This window comes from Arachis hypogaea, chromosome 15 (genome assembly GCF_003086295.3).
Source record: "Arachis hypogaea cultivar Tifrunner chromosome 15, arahy.Tifrunner.gnm2.J5K5, whole genome shotgun sequence".
Classification (NCBI taxonomy): Eukaryota; Viridiplantae; Streptophyta; class Magnoliopsida; order Fabales; family Fabaceae; genus Arachis; species Arachis hypogaea.
In genome coordinates, this window is record NC_092050.1 from 92,090,962 (window position 1) to 92,106,650 (window position 15,689).

Genomic DNA, 15,689 nt, shown 5'->3' on the forward strand with positions numbered 1-15,689 from the left:
TCTACTTGTTTGTTTGCTTTGCTTAATTTCCGTTAGGCCTAAATGAAACACATGTTTACTTGCTAACTGTTCTAATTGCTGTATATGTACTTTACTTGTGCTTTACTTATCTGCATTACTTGTGTTTTCTGCTGGAATTGAGGAGGTTCAGTAGGCGGTGGCGATGGGATCGCACGGTGGGTAGGTTGGTGAAGGCTGTGGGATACAGTGGTGTGATTAGTACTAGTTAGATATCTCCTAGGTTTAGATAATCATGTTTATTATTTATGGTTTAAGTTATTTATTTATTCTAAACTTGAATATCTGTATCGGTGTGAAGTTTTAGGATTGAGCAAACACGAGAGAGAGCGTCTGACGTGAACGAGAAGAGAACGCGAAGACTAGGGTAGGAGCGACGCCTTGTTCCGCACGGCCATGCCTTCACTCCATCGAACCACCACCGCCATTGCCAGGGTTTGGCTCCGTCGCGTCCCACTGCCGCTGGAGTTAGCCGCTATTAGAGCTATCGTTCTGCCATCATCAAACTTAAAGGGGACATCACTGCTGTTATTGCCGGTAGCACTATTTCTGTTCTGGTTCCGATTCCTTTGTTTATGAGACTTGTAACATTTTCTTCCTTGCTCTATTACCATTTTGTTCCTCTGTCATATCTCTGTCCTAATTATATTAGCATATTTTTAATCTAGCATTGCCAATTTATCTCCTGAACAATTATGATTGGCGCTGAGATCACTGTTGCTGCTACTCCAAGAGAAAAGTTGTTGCTACTGTGAATTAAAAACAAATGAAGGGTTTGTTGTGTTTAACTACTGAATTTCGACTAATCGAGGTAGGGGTTCGTTTTAAAATGAAGAGTTTTTAATTTAAGAATGCCAAAAGTTTATTGAGTAACTGCGAGTAATTTTAAATGCTTTGTATGAATAATTAATGAGAATTAATGAAGTTAAATTGTTGGTGATGGTATGTTTGAATATGCTGAATTTGATATTTGGTTTGTTTGATGGTGCTGTAAAGAATTGGGTGGTTAGATTAGCTATATGTGTTTTTGTTAATCGTGACTCTATTATTGATGATGATATTATTGTAGTTGCTGCTGGTTGTATTGTGATGGTGAATGGTGAAAAACTTGGTGTTGTTTGTTGAATTGGGAACATGAGTTGAATTTTTTGAATTGAGTTTGAATTGAGGCTGTGATTAATGCTGGAATCTCTGGTTATGTTGATGTTCTGATTTGATTGCTGACTTGAGAAACTATGAAAGTGAGGAAGCCTGTAAGGGTGACGTAGTCAAATTTTAAATGGAGGTTGATGCCAAGGCATCATAGGCTAGTTTCACTAGCATTTTTCTGTTAGTTTTAGTTGTTTTATGCATTTTCTTGAGCTTAAAGTAACCAAAAATGGTTAAATGAAGAACAAAGCAATGAACCATCCAAACAATATGATTTTGATGCAAATTCCATGAGTTTTAGTTATATTACTTAAATGCTATGAATGGAAGATTTCTCATGAAATTTTGCAAGACTTTGATGCAATTGTTTGGATGATTTCAGGGAAGAAGAGGCTAAGCAAGGAAGCAACAAAATCAATAAAGGAAGCTTGAATATCACATGTGGAGTTTAAGTTCCAGTTTAAGCCTAAACTGGAGCTTAAACGCCAAAATCATGAAGGATAAGAAATGCTGGGATTGAAGTTTAACCTCCAGTTTGACCTCAAACTGGAGGTTAAACGCCAGAATGAAAAGCCTCACTTAAGGAGCATTCCACGTTTAACCTCCAATTTGACCTCAAACTGGAGGTTAAACGCCAGAATGAGTATGCCACCCAGGGAGGAGTTCCACGTTTAACCTCCAGTTTGACCTCAAACTGGAGGTTAAACGCCAGAACCAGGAAGAGTACCAGGGAGCCATTCCACGTTTAAGCTCCAGTTTGACCTCAAACTGGAGCTTAAACGTGTTCGACAGCTTTTCTCCTCCAGGGTTGCTCTCTCCATTTCCACGTTTAACCTCCAGTTTGACCTCAAACTGGAGGTTAAACGTGTTCGACACCTCCAGGGCTACCATTCTAAGCTTCCATGTTTAACCTCCAGTTTGACCTCAAACTGGAGGTTAAACGTGTTCGACCTCCAGTATGCCTCCACCCTTTTCCACGTTTAACCTCCAGTTTGACCTCAAACTGGAGGTTAAACGTGTTCGACACCTCCAGGGCTACCATTCTAAGCTTCCACGTTTAACCTCCAGTTTGACCTCAAACTGGAGGTTAAACGTGTTCGACTACATGACTCTCCAGGGCTACCTTCTTCCATTTCCACGTTTAAGCTTCAGTTTAACCTTAAACTGAAGCTTAAACGTGCTTCTACAAAAGGCCTCACTGGAAGTGTCTGGCGTTTAAGCTGCAGTTTAAGCTTAAACTACAACTTAAACGCCACTCTTGGAAAAGGTTTCTGGGCCAAAAATATTGTGATTTAAGTTAGTCTTTGAGCACAAATACTAACTTAAACTTACTTTGGTATGAAACCCAATTGAATATCATGGTTTATGGGATTGGGCCTGAAGGATTGATGAGTTTGAAATCTCAATTTATTGAGTCATGTGTCATTATTTGATTATCACTAAGTGGCTCAATAAATGTTACAGGATTTGGATCAACAACCTCATCAAGATTATGGATCATAAACCCAAGGCAAAAGGAAAGCAAGGAGAGGCCTCAAAGCCCAAGAAGCACAACTGAAGCTCAATATAGAAAGTGTATAAATAGGATAGAAGTTAAGTTAGAGGGGACCTTTTACTTCACTTTTAGCTAGTTTTCCTTTTCTTTGTAATTGAATTCAGAGCTATGATTCACTAAACCCCCTTTCATTGGGTTAGGGAGCTCTATTGTAATTCAATGAATCAATAATAGTTTATCTTCTTCTTCAATCTTTTCTCTTGAATTTTGTTAGAAAGCTTCTCGATCTGATTCCATTGAGTAGTTGTCTTGGGAAAGAAACTGCTCATACTTGGAATCCTTCGGAGCCTTGGGAAAGGAATGGAGGATTCATGCTAGAGAAGCTTTCTCACAGTGAATTGGATTGGGGTTTGGATGGATATTGTGACATGTAATCCTACCAAATTGTGGTTCATGAAATTGTGTGGTATAATCAGTGATCAAGCATCATCTCTTCTTATGAACATTTAAACCAAGGGATTGGGAATTTGTTCGTTTTTAGAGAGAATTGGTGAGCCAAGGGATTGGGATCCAATCATATAAGATTGCCAAGCAAAATTCAATGAACGCATTGGTTGAGGAAGAGATAAACATGTTTTGATTCGGAGATCTCAATATCTCCTATAACCCAATGAATTCCCCATTTCTGATCTCCACTTTCTCTTTACATTCTGCAACTCAATTCTTGCAATCAACCCCATTCCCTTTTAATTTCAGCAATTTACATTCTGCTCTTTAATTCATGCAATTTAAGATTCCGCCATTTAATTTTCTTGTCATTTACTTTTCCCGCCAATTTTACATTCCGCAATTCTCATCTCAAATCTTGATTCCGCTCAACTAGAACACACTTCTAATCCGAATTGCTCACTCAACCAATCCTTGTGGGATTCGACCTCACTCTATTGTGAGTTTTTACTTGACGATAACCGGTGCACTTGCCGGAAGGAATTTTGCCGATCGTGCAATTTCCTAAATCGTAGCATAACTAGTTTATGCGCATCAAGTTTATGGCGCCGTTGCCGGGGATTGGTTTTCGATTGACAATTCTCAAATTGGAAGCTAACTAGATTGAGCAATTTTCTCTTGCTTTGTTAATTCTGTTCAAGATACTTGTTGAATTTTAATTTCTGCACTCGGTTACATGCTTTCCTTCTTTACGCCTTTAAATTCATGCAACTAACTCACTGACTCACTAACTGTTTGAATTAATTCCTCAATTGATCTAACCATACTCTTCCATTAACCAAGAGTATTTCACTTATTTGTGTTTGAGCTGTGTTCTTGTATGACAGGTAGGAGAGGAGAGACATCAACTCCTCCATATACCGAACCAGAGAGGACCCTTCATAGACTTAGAAGGGAAGCAAGAGGGAAGAGAGTAGTGGGAGAAGAGGAATCTGAAGGAGAATCTGAGGACAATTTTGAGGAAGCTTTAGATCTCAACATGGATAGAGAAGTCCACAACCATGAGAGAGCTGATGGAAACGATGCCATCCCAGAGAGGAGGGTTCTTAGTTCATACATAAACCCAACCTCTGGGAATTGTGGTAGTAGCATCCAGAAACCACCCATTCAGGCCAACAATTTTGAGCTCAAGCCACAGCTAATATCACTTGTGGAAAATCATTGTTCCTTTGGAGGAAGTGCTAATGAAGACCCAAACCAACATCTCACAAAATTCCTGAGAATTTGTGACACTGTGAAGTCCAATGGAGTCCAGGAAGATGCCTATAAACTGCTTTTGTTCCCATTTTCACTTAGGGACAAAGCAGCTAAGTGGCTGGAATCATTCCCAAGGGGGAGTCTAACAACATGGGATGAGGTGGAAAGCAAGTTTCTGGCACGTTTCTACCCTCCACAAAAGGTCAATAGGCTTCGATCTGAGGTTCAGACTTTTAGACAACAAGATGGTGAAACTCTCTACGAGGCATGGGAGAGATTCAAGGACTTGACAAGGAAATGCCCACCAAACATGTTCCATGATTGGGTGCAATTGCACATCTTCTATGATGGGCTCTCTTATGAATCAAGGAAGGCTGTAGACCATTCATCAGGAGGTTCATTGAACAGGAAAAAGACTGTGGAAGAAGCCATTGAAGTGATCGAGACAGTGGCTGAGAATGAGTACTACTATGCATCAGAAAGGCACAACACTAAGGGAGTCATGGAGCTGAACCATGTCGATACAATTCTAGCCCAAAACAAGGTGTTTGCCAAGCAACTAGCAGAGCTTACCAGGCAATTAGAAACAAAGCAAGTGGCTGCAATACACACACAAGATCAAGAGGAGGTAAGCATTGAAGGAGGTGATTGGGATGAGGCCAACTATGTGGGAAACCAACAAAGGCAATCATATGATCCACACTCCAACACTTACAACCCAGGCTGGAGAAACCACCCAAACTTTGGGTGGGGAAACCAACAAACCCAACCACAAAACCACAAACCTTACAACCACAACCAACAAAACAATTCCACATACCAAAACTCCAACCAAAGATCATACCAAGCCACACAAAACACTTACCCCCAATCATCATATCATGGCCAAAATAATCAACATACCCAACCTAATCCGAACCAACAATTTCAAGATCAATTAAACCGGATAGAAGGAATGATGGCAACCATGAGTCAAGACATAGTTGAATTGAAGAGCTTCAGGGATGATGTGAGAACTACCTTAAGAAACCATGGTGAAAAACTCAAGAGGATGGAATCTCAAGTAGGAGAGCTATCTCAACAGGCACCCAAATCAACTGCAGTATTCCCTAGTGACACAGAAAAGAATCCTAAAAGGGAACAAAAGAGAGTAAGATGGGAAGAATGCAAGGCCATCACCATATTGAAGGAAGTCTCAGAAGAAGAAGGAATCAGGCCCTCAAAGCAGGAACCAGAAATCTTGAAAGAAGGTGTGGAAGAAGTTAAGCAGGAAGGTGGAACTGAGCAAGCCAAGGAACTGCAAAAAGGCATGATGGAAATAAACCAACCAAAAGCACCATTTCCTGAGAGGTTAGGAGGAGGTGAAAAAAAGGAAAACCTATTCAAGGTTTCTAGAGACATTTAACTCTCTTCATGTCAATATTCCCTTTCTTGAGATTCTTCATCAAATGCCCACACACATCAAGTATTTAAAGGAATTGTTAAGCAAGAAAAGAGTTTTGAAGGGAGGACAAACGGTAACAATGAACAAAGAATGCAGTGCTCTCATCAAGAAGGACACCCTCTCTAAGAAAACGGACCCAGGAAGTTTTCATATCCCTTGCATCATAGGGGAAACAAAAATTGACAGAGGATTCTGTGATCTAGGAGCTAGCATAAATGTGATGCCTCTAACTCTTATGAAGAGGCTACAACTGAATGTGGTGAGATCCACTGATGTAATCATACAACTGGCTGACAAAACTCAGAAGCAAGCTGAAGGGGTAGTTGAAAATGTGCTGGTGAAAGTGGGGGATTATTATTTCCCCACAGACTTTGTCATTGTGGACATGGAGGAAAGCTACTTGCACCCTATAATTCTGGGCAGACCATTTCTAGCCACTACTAGAGCGCTCATAGATGTAGAACAAGGAGAACTAATTCTGAGAATACATGATGAACAGCTCATTTTCAAAGTTTTCAAAACTGCATCTGAGCCTGAACCAGAACCTGAAAAGCTTAAGGATGATAGTAGCTATCTGTGTTTGGAGGAAAGTAATCCAGCAGCTGAAACTCTAAAACAGTTCTTGGAAGGCAAACAAGAGCTGCAAGAGTTAAAGCCACAAGAATCAGTGGAAACAGATCAGAAGGATCCTCCTAACATAAGGGTCAATGAAGAAATCCTCAAGAGAAAGGGAAGAGTGATAGGGAGATTGCCAAGAGGGTGGAGAAACAAGAAAATTCCCACTGAAGGTTTTTCTCCGGGAGATAAAGTGATATCAAGTCATTATCTGGAAATTCCACCTGACCTCAAAACCATTCCTTCCCAGCTCCCTCAAGTGTTCACAATCAGGAAAGTTCTTTCTATGGAACATTTAGAGGTCATGAATGAATCAAGTGGGGACGTTTTCATAGTGAGAGGAGAAGACGTCAAGCACTACAATCCACCCTAACAAGGGACAACCGTCAAGCTAGTGACGTTAAAGAAGCGCTTCATGGGAGGCAACCCATGTTTTTAGTATCCTTAATCTTTAGTGCTTTGCTTTACATCTAATAAAGCATGGTTTCTTATGCATGAACTTGAATCCTCAGGACAACTATTGATTAAGTGCACTAAACCTTGCATGTAAATTACAATTGGTCTCTAAGTTTGGTGTGCCTGATGGCACTCCCAAATCTTACTCAAATTAAATTCCATCTTTCATTCAAGGTGCACAACCAAACATTAAGTTTGGTGTTCTTTTTGAACACAGTTTATGAAAAGCAAGAAGTTCCTCTGGATTTCAAAATTCATGACAAGTATACCATTCACATGTTTTAATACTTTTGTTTCAATTACTTAGGGTAGTAACTTTGTTTAGAATCAAAGAGCCAAGGTGACTATGATTTATTAGAATTATGCACACTCATTAAGGACAACCAATATGGATTTCATGTCATCAGGAGACCTGACCAAACACTAAGTTTGGTGTCCAAATAATAAGTGTGCATACATGTAGAAGTCACGGCTATATGCTCATAAAGACAAGCATTGATTTACATGTGAAAATACTATTCATAATTCACATGGACCGAAAAATGATAGCAAATTTGTTTGTTTGTGCAGGTACAAAAGAAAAGACAAAAATGGAGGAAAAAGACAAAGGGAGGTACGTGCTTGGTCAAAAAGAAAATTCACAAATCTTTGAAACTAACACATGGGAAAAGGAAGTTCTGCAAGAAAAGAAAGCTACATGTACAACCTAATGCACCCAGAATACTTCCAAGAAAATGAAAAGCTAATCGTCCTTCTCCACAATTCATATATTTACCATCAAGCCACCCTTCACAAACCACCCTAGCCGTCCATTTTTCACTCATGGGCACTATAAAGAATCACTTGGGGAACGAGTCCCACACCACCAATTCTCCTTCATACACATTTTCCTTCATCATAGCATAACTATCTCTTGCCGAAAACAACCTTACCACACCTCCAACAACACTTCTTGCTTCACCTTGTCAACTTTAGCTTGTCACTTACCAAAACTAAAAAAAACCAATGGCAGCTTCATCTAACCACAAAAGAAGAAAAGACAAGCAGCCAATGGAGGAAAACAGGGAATTCGATGCATGGAGATACAGATCAGTGTTCCATGAGATTCAAGCCGAATGGATGAGACCTAAAACGGTACTAGCTGAGGTTCCCTTTGACCTTGAAAAGGATGAGTTCCCAGGTGTTTGGGAAAAGATCAAAAAGAGGAAGTGGGAGCTCCTAACTAAGCCAATCACTAGAATCAACATCAACTTGGTGAAAGAGTTTTATGCAAATGCAGTAAGGGAGGATCAAACCAAGAAACCCACATACAAAAGCTATGTGAGAGGGGTGGAAGTTGACTTCAGTCCCAAAGCAATCATGAAAACTCTTGGCCTGAAAAACATACATTTCAGCTAAGCAAGTTATGAAGAAAGGATGATAGGAGAACCTGACTATACAACTATTGCTGAAGACCTTTGTGCCATCAGAGCTGAATGGGTGAGAAAAACAAGAGGGGCTCCAAGAGTCTTGAGAAGGGGAGACCTAACACCTGAAGCTAAAGGGTGGTATGCAATAGTTAGGAGATCCATCCTACCCACCGCAAACTCTTCAGAAATAGTCCCTAAAAGAGCCATCTTGCTACATTGCATTATGGTTGGAGGGGAGATCAAAGTTCATAAACTCATTGCTGAACAGATACAAGAGTTTAGTGAGAAAAGTGACCCTGAATCCTGGCTCCACTTCCCTAGCACTATCATTAGACTATGCATCGATGCCCAAGTACCACTTGAGGATGAAAGACCTAATTGGTTATATCCTGGATTGGCCATAACTGCGCACAGAATGACTCTTGGCCCAACCCCTCCAAGACATACAAGAAGAAGAAATGAAGAAGGGCAACAAGTGGAACCCGAGCAAGAAGCAGAACAAGAAGGACAAGAAGGAGAAGACAGAGAAGAAGAGCAAGAAGAGCAAGCAATTCCAGAAAGAAGACAAAGAATTCCCAGAGACCCCATGGATATGAGCAGAATGGAGGAAATCATGGAAGGAATGTCTCAACAATACAGGAGGTCTCAGGAGAGACAAGAGGACTTTCACCTAAATATGATGGATATACAAAGGAACTTTGAATCAAGATTCTTCGATCTGCAAAGGGAACAAAATTTACACTTACAGGAATCCTTCAGCCACATATGCCAACACCAAGATGCCAATGTCTTGGCAATCAAGGAAGCCACCACTTTACAGAATGCAAGATACTCAGTCCAAGCTGATTACAACATCAGTTCGCAAATCAAGCTTAACTACATAGGGGAACATCTACACAAGATGGACCCAGCATTCCCAGCTTATGATGAGTATTTCAAAGGGAGGAAAGAAGGGGAAATAAACAAGGCAATGATCCTTGAAAAAGGAGTGGAAGAAACGATGAAAAAGGCTGGATTCTGGAAAAAGCTCATAAGAAAAGACAAAGGAAGCACAAGTGGTCAAAAAGAGGCAGGAAGCAAGAAGAAGCAGGATCCCAAGAATTAAGAAGAACCAAGCAATAAATAAGAGGTGGTCTCGTTCCTTAATAATCAAATGATAATTGGTGAATTGTCTTTATGAACTTGTTTTCATCATAAGTCATTTAAGTGTTATGTGGAGTCTTTTTTTTTTAGTATGAGTTGTTTGTTTTTTTTAGTATGAGTGTCTGTTTATTGCTTTGAATAAAGTGAATGCCTGGATGTTTGGATATAACTTCACCTTCTTAAACAAGTGCGTGCCATGCTTGTTCTGTTTCCAAAAATAAAAGAAAAGTTTGAACAAAAGTAACTTGGCTAAATTAGTGACAAATCAAGTAGAATTAAGTGGTGGTATGCATGCTTGATTGTTTAGTCAGATCACTGGAATTAGAGTGTAGAATTATCAATTTTTATATAGAAAGTGAAAATTGTCTATGGATCTTGATGAATACATGTCTTTGGCCATAAAAAAAAGAAAGAAAAAAGAAAAAGAAAAAGCCACGGAAAAAGGCAACCAAAAAGCAAAAAAAAAAAATTGAGAAAATAAGCTAGGTACCAATGGTTTGAACTTCTGAGACAAATGCCTGTGGTGTTTATGTATTAAGGATATGCTTGGATGAATAGGTTCTGAGGAGTGTTTCAACACTTGGTAACTTGGGTTAACTAACCCGGGATTATCAACCAAAAGTCCATTATCAAGAGCAACCTAAATACAAAACATTTAGTCACACAAAGAGGTGCTGGGCACCAATGTCTCAAGAAGAAATGTGAACTAAAATGCCTAAAGTGGATATGTGTAGTGCACTGATAAGAAAAGGAAAATGCCAAAGGCTTGTGCAACACATGACACTAAGCAAACAAGGAGCAAAGGAGCTCTAAGAAAAAGAAAAGAAAACAAAGAAGAGAAAAGTGCCAAAGACATAAGAATAACAAGAGGCCATAGCAATGTTTGATGGATGCAATGAAAAAGTGATAATCCTACCTGATAAGTATGAAAAAGTGATGCTGCAACTTTCTGCATAAAACCCTTCTGATGAACTTCAAATGCTTGCTAATATAGCCAATGTAATTGCTTTCTGTTTCATACTTTCTTCTCAAATAACTCAGGACTTGCTTAGGGACAAGCAAGTATTAAGTTTGGTGTTGTGATGCCAAGGCATCATAGGCTAGTTTCACTAGCATTTTTCTGTTAGTTTTAGTTGTTTTATGCATTTTCTTGAGCTTAAAGTAACCAAAAATGGTTAAATGAAGAACAAAGCAATGAACCATCCAAACAATATGATTTTGATGCAAATTCCATGAGTTTTAGTTATATTACTTAAATGCTATGAATGGAAGATTTCTCATGAAATTTTGCAAGACTTTGATGCAATTGTTTGGATGATTTCAGGGAAGAAGAGGCTAAGCAAGGAAGCAACAAAATCAATAAAGGAAGCTTGAATATCACATGTGGAGTTTAAGTTCCAGTTTAAGCCTAAACTGGAGCTTAAACGCCAAAATCATGAAGGATAAGAAATGCTGGGATTGAAGTTTAACCTCCAGTTTGACCTCAAACTGGAGGTTAAACGCCAGAATGAAAAGCCTCACTTAAGGAGCATTCCACGTTTAACCTCCAATTTGACCTCAAACTGGAGGTTAAACGCCAGAATGAGTATGCCACCCAGGGAGGAGTTCCACGTTTAACCTCCAGTTTGACCTCAAACTGGAGGTTAAACGCCAGAACCAGGAAGAGTACCAGGGAGCCATTCCACGTTTAAGCTCCAGTTTGACCTCAAACTGGAGCTTAAACGTGTTCGACAGCTTTTCTCCTCCAGGGTTGCTCTCTCCATTTCCACGTTTAACCTCCAGTTTGACCTCAAACTGGAGGTTAAACGTGTTCGACACCTCCAGGGCTACCATTCTAAGCTTCCATGTTTAACCTCCAGTTTGACCTCAAACTGGAGGTTAAACGTGTTCGACCTCCAGTATGCCTCCACCCTTTTCCACGTTTAACCTCCAGTTTGACCTCAAACTGGAGGTTAAACGTGTTCGACACCTCCAGGGCTACCATTCTAAGCTTCCACGTTTAACCTCCAGTTTGACCTCAAACTGGAGGTTAAACGTGTTCGACTACATGACTCTCCAGGGCTACCTTCTTCCATTTCCACGTTTAAGCTTCAGTTTAACCTTAAACTGAAGCTTAAACGTGCTTCTACAAAAGGCCTCACTGGAAGTGTCTGGCGTTTAAGCTGCAGTTTAAGCTTAAACTACAACTTAAACGCCACTCTTGGAAAAGGTTTCTGGGCCAAAAATATTGTGATTTAAGTTAGTCTTTGAGCACAAATACTAACTTAAACTTACTTTGGTATGAAACCCAATTGAATATCATGGTTTATGGGATTGGGCCTGAAGGATTGATGAGTTTGAAATCTCAATTTATTGAGTCATGTGTCATTATTTGATTATCACTAAGTGGCTCAATAAATGTTACAGGATTTGGATCAACAACCTCATCAAGATTATGGATCATAAACCCAAGGCAAAAGGAAAGCAAGGAGAGGCCTCAAAGCCCAAGAAGCACAACTGAAGCTCAATATAGAAAGTGTATAAATAGGATAGAAGTTAAGTTAGAGGGGACTTTTTACTTCACTTTTAGCTAGTTTTCCTTTTCTTTGTAATTGAATTCAGAGCTATGATTCACTAAACCCCCTTTCATTGGGTTAGGGAGCTCTATTGTAATTCAATGAATCAATAATAGTTTATCTTCTTCTTCAATCTTTTCTCTTGAATTTTGTTAGAAAGCTTCTCGATCTGATTCCATTGAGTAGTTGTCTTGGGAAAGAAACTGCTCATACTTGGAATCCTTCGGAGCCTTGGGAAAGGAATGGAGGATTCATGCTAGAGAAGCTTTCTCACAGTGAATTGGATTGGGGTTTGGATGGATATTGTGACATGTAATCCTACCAAATTGTGGTTCATGAAATTGTGTGGTATAATCAGTGATCAAGCATCATCTCTTCTTATGAACATTTAAACCAAGGGATTGGGAATTTGTTCGTTTTTAGAGAGAATTGGTGAGCCAAGGGATTGGGATCCAATCATATAAGATTGCCAAGCAAAATTCAATGAACGCATTGGTTGAGGAAGAGATAAACATGTTTTGATTCGGAGATCTCAATATCTCCTATAACCCAATGAATTCCCCATTTCTGATCTCCACTTTCTCTTTACATTCTGCAACTCAATTCTTGCAATCAACCCCATTCCCTTTTAATTTCAGCAATTTACATTCTGCTCTTTAATTCATGCAATTTAAGATTCCGCCATTTAATTTTCTTGTCATTTACTTTTCCCGCCAATTTTACATTCCGCAATTCTCATCTCAAATCTTGATTCCGCTCAACTAGAACACACTTCTAATCCGAATTGCTCACTCAACCAATCCTTGTGGGATTCGACCTCACTCTATTGTGAGTTTTTACTTGACGATAACCGGTGCACTTGCCGGAAGGAATTTTGCCGATCGTGCAATTTCCTAAATCGTAGCATAACTAGTTTATGCGCATCAGTTCTGTCCGAGTTTTTATAAAAATATACAAAAAGTGATTTTGATTTGAAAATTTGACTTATAAGCTTATTTTGAGAAATGATTCTATGTTGAGAAAAGATTTGGTTTACATATTTACACATATCGAAAAAAGGGTTTAATATTGAAAAGTTTGATTTATACTTTGATAAACCACTATTTTATGGTTTATCTTGTGCTTAATTGAGTGGATTTTATCAATCTTTCATACAGTTGTTCATATAAAATGCATGTTTTACATTCTCCTTCCTGATTTTGTGCTATGATTGAAAACATGCTTCTTTGGCCTTATATTTTCTAATATTAACCCTCTCTTATTACCATTCGATGCCTTGATATGTGCATTAAGTGATTTCAGGATTTACAGGGCAGGAATGACTTGTAGGATGAAAAGGAAGCATGCAAAAGTGGAAGGAATACAAGAAGTTGAAGGAACTGCAAAGCTGCCCAGCCTGACCTCTTCGCACTAAAACAGTCATAACTTGAGCTACAGAGGTCCAAACGATGCGGTTCCAGTTGCATTAGAAAGCTAACGTCTGGGGCTTCAATTTGATATATAATATGCCATAGTTGCGCTGAAGCTAGGTGACGCGAATGCGCGCTCCACACGGACGCATTGCAGTGACAGAAATTAGCGTGGCAGATTTCTTCTCCAGCAATTTCTGGGCAGTTTTCGACCCAGTTTTCAACCCAGAAAATACAAATTAGAGGCTATAAAGTGGGGGAATCCATTCATTCATGATAATCAGCTCATAATTCATAATTTTTAGTTTTAGATGTAGTTTTTAGAGAGAGAGGTTCTCTCTTCTCTCTTAGAATTTAGGATTAGGATTCCTCTTAAAGGAATTAGGATTTCAACTTTATTATTTCAACTTATTATTTCAACTTCTTCTCAGGTTCAACGTTCCTTTTATTTATTTTTCCAATTTAATTTATAAACTTTTCCATGTTACATTTGATATCTTTATTAGTACAATTTAAGGTATTTAAAAATTATGATTGCTTTCCTTTATTTATATAAATAATTTAGCTTTTTATATTCTTGGCTTTAATTGATTAACTGGAAGCTCTTGAGTTATCAACTATCCGTGATTGGTTGTTATGTCGGCTAAATTGACTGGTATTCCACTAACTCTAGTCTTTCCTTAGGAGTTGGCTAGGACTTGGGAATCTAACTAATTAGTTCACTTGACTTTTCCTTGCTTTCATAAGGGTTAACTAAGTGGGATTAACTTCCATTCTCATACGAGTAACTAGGATAGGACTTTCGAATGTTTTAAATTCAATCTTTTAAGAAGAGATTCTCTTTTAAGTTATGATATGAGTTCGGTTTGTTAAGAAAAAGAAAGAAAGAGAAAAGAGAACACGACACGTGTGATTGTGAAATGATTAAAAGGTCACGAGAGGGTGACGGAAAGTAAATAATTATGATGCCGATGTAAAAATGTAAAGACGTGGGCTTTATATGTGAATGATTGTGCGGGAACGCCCGTGTATATGGAATGGCTTCCAAAAGAAAGGATAACATGCTTTAGCTGGAGAATCAGCGCCTGCAAGTAGTTGTAGAGGTCAGTCCGGCATACTTCAGCTGGAGAATCAGCACCTTCAAGAAGTAAAAACTTGCAAAGGTTATATCGTTGGAATGCCTTATCTGACTTGCGAGTCGGATTGTGTCGGGTGTGGGTTGAAACCGACAAATGAGCTCATTACCTGCGCTAGGATAGACATGCATCATATTGTTTGCACATTTGTATTTGGTTGTATTTGCTTGTTGTATTTCTCTGTGATTGTGCTAGTTGTCTTATTCTACCTTGCTTGTGTGTTCAATTACGTCTTTTGTGCTATTAGTTATGTATTAATGTGATTAAGAATTAATGGTCTAAATGAGATTTGTTTTAAGTTCAGAAATTTTAAAGAAAGCAATTAATTGTCTAAAGTAAAATCGAAAAGTATTTTCGAAGGTTGATAAAAATAATTTTATTGAGTAAAGTTAATTATTCGCAATTTTATTCATTACTTTTATGGCATTCACTTTCCCTACTGAGAAACTACGAGGACGATGTTCTCAGCCACCTACAGATCTTTTTTTCAGCAGCAGGTTTAGGAGTCCTTGGCGTGGAGCCGCGACTGAACGATAGAATTTTTATGTACAAATGTATTCGTATTTCCTGTATTTGGTTTAGTCGTAGATTTTATTTTCCCCTCACTATTGGTTGTTTTGATTTTTAGAGGGGCAAAACTTGTATTTGACAATATTTGAATAGGTCTATGTTTGTAAAGCTATGTGAATATATACTTCTGTGGTCAAGTGATTTAAAATAAAGTCTCCTTTCAATTTCTTGATTAAAATTTTGGTTAGTACTGGTGAAGGCTTAATATTAAATAAAGATAGTATAAAATAAAAAAGTTTAGAGGTAAGTGACGCCTGGGTTTTTAGTATGATCATGAGGTGATAAAATTTAGGGTGTTACAAAGAGTACAGGGAGGTTGTTGCTGCGGGAATCACGGTCAATAGGTGATGAGCGGATATTTTATACTCTTTTTCGCATTTTTTCATATAGTTTTTGTTAGGTTTTGTTTTAGTTTTATTATGTTTTTATAGGTTTTAGTGAAAAATTCATATTTTTGAATTATACTTTGAGTTTGTGTGTTTTATGGTGATTTTAAGTATTTTCTGGCTAAAATTGAGGAGCTTGAGCAGAAGTGTGATTCAGAAGCAGATAAAAGACTGCAGATGTTGTCAAGATCTGACCTCCG

At 38.6% G+C, this 15,689-nt stretch overlaps 1 non-coding gene across 1 annotated transcript; it reads right to left on the reverse strand.

The window, feature by feature from the left end:
• Positions 1-4,574: 4,574 nt before the first annotated feature.
• LOC112753307 (small nucleolar RNA R71) lies at positions 4,575-4,678 on the reverse strand. Its single transcript, XR_003177699.1, has one exon. It is a non-coding gene; the product is annotated as a small nucleolar RNA R71 (small nucleolar RNA).
• Positions 4,679-15,689: the final 11,011 nt, after the last annotated feature.